Here is a 1,922-nt window from a genome sequence, read left to right as displayed (position 1 = left end):
ACGTCCAGAATGCGCTTCGTCAAGAACAGCCGCGGTGGCCATATGCCCGAAATCATTTTCAATTGTTAATGCCATACATTGATCTTTCGAATAAAAAAATTTTTGATTATAATTGCATTTTTGTGCTAGTTTTTACAGTTGTAAGTTCTATCGGGCTTAAAAAAACACCCTTTATAACTGTTGTGACTGAAAATGATATTACTCAGGTTTATCTTACTATGTGTCTTTTTACAGAAGATAATTCAGGTGCTAACTATATTTTAGGTTACGTAGAAAGTTTTTCGGCAAATTATTATTGTCGCATATGTAAAGAACATAAGCCAATTATATAATATACAAAAGCAAATAATTTCTAATTCATCAATGCATCGAAATATCACAAATTAAAATACTGATCTGACAGTTTGCAATATTGCTGATACTGGTATTAAATCTGAGCGCATTTTCAACGAATTAAAAAGTTTCCATGTTGTTGAAAATGTTCACTTAGATATTATGCACGACTTATAGATCTAAAAAGAGGTCTAAGAAAAAGTACTCATATGCACTGTGATATGACGTTTTTCATCCGCCACTGTGTCGCGGATAAGCCGAATGGATCCTAGATCCTCCCAGCTCGTAAAGGCGAGCAAACAGATGCGTCATCAAAAAGACCGCAGCGGCCTAAGACTTGAGCAAGAGGAATCGCAGGAGACAGAAGAACTCCGTGCGGGAAGCGAGAAGAGTCACCTGAGAGAAGATTACTCTGATGAAATTCAGTGCCAAGTCGTGGGAAGTTACGTCGCTGCCGCAGACCCATACGATTCGCGGGGTCGCACGGCGCTGGGAGGCCTCGTTCCCGATAAGCAGCATGGCTTATGCATTCCCCATCGGGACCTGCTGAAATCGCTTGCGGTATGGCACGAGCCGAGGATAGATTGAGAGAGGACATAGGATCCACGACGAAGCGAGTATCAGTAAGTAACATTACCGATCCTTAGAGTGAGCCGAGTCGAAAGGAGCTAATGGAAAGACCGAGAAAAAGAAATTGTCAGTAAGACAAGCGTAAAAGTTCTGTAAAGCGACTTATCCTTGACAACGTAATCTCGAGCGAATAAGACGTGCTGAATTCGAGCAAAAAGACTGCGGCCCATACATGGGGCTACCGCGAGTAATTAATCTTTGCCGCTTGCCGTTCGCTCGAATCACATAGATTTTGTATTCAGCTTGTCACCCTCTCGCCACAGCGAAGTCGCCGCGTCTCGTTAGCGTGATTGTATGTTAACTCGCCATTTTGCATTGTACGCCGCCATTTGAGTCACATTTCGTGTAGAGTAGAGAAAATTATTGTAAGAAAATTTGTCTGGCGGAAAGTTGCGATTGTTGCTGTAAATTTTGATGGACTGATAAATTTGGGACAAGTCTCGCGATAATCGCCTGTTCACGTTGCTTGTATTATTTTGTGCTACGCGACTCGATAATTTCCGCTTATAACGAGCTCATATTCGCGCCGAGACGAATTATTGTTCCTACGGTAAATTGCGTACTTGAGTAGACGCTTGTAATCGTTTTCCTTACCAATATTAAATATACGTTTGTTATTTTCTTACTGTTAAAAGGAAATAATTCTTATTGTTCATTCGCCTTCCGATTTACTCCTGCTCCAAATAACTCACCTCCGCTGTCCACGCAGGGTTGAGCAGTCGGTTATCGTCCGTCGTATTAAAGAAATATTGAACATAATTAGTTGAGACTTAGAGGAGTAATAAAGATATATATATATATATATCGTCCAAAATGCCTACAATTTTTATAGGTATCTTGTAAAACATGTACAATTGTAGTAATGAATGAATGGTTTTGACGAGTAATGCCATTTTCGTATTGATGCTCAAAACTTTTTAAACGACTCTCGTACACACCTTTAACATATATACACACAT

Source organism: Trachymyrmex septentrionalis, unplaced genomic scaffold (assembly GCF_001594115.1).
Source record: "Trachymyrmex septentrionalis isolate Tsep2-gDNA-1 unplaced genomic scaffold, Tsep1.0 scaffold99, whole genome shotgun sequence".
NCBI classification, from domain to species: domain Eukaryota; kingdom Metazoa; phylum Arthropoda; class Insecta; order Hymenoptera; family Formicidae; genus Trachymyrmex; species Trachymyrmex septentrionalis.
The sequence above is the reverse complement of the archived record's forward strand: the minus strand, read 5'-3'. Positions refer to the sequence as shown.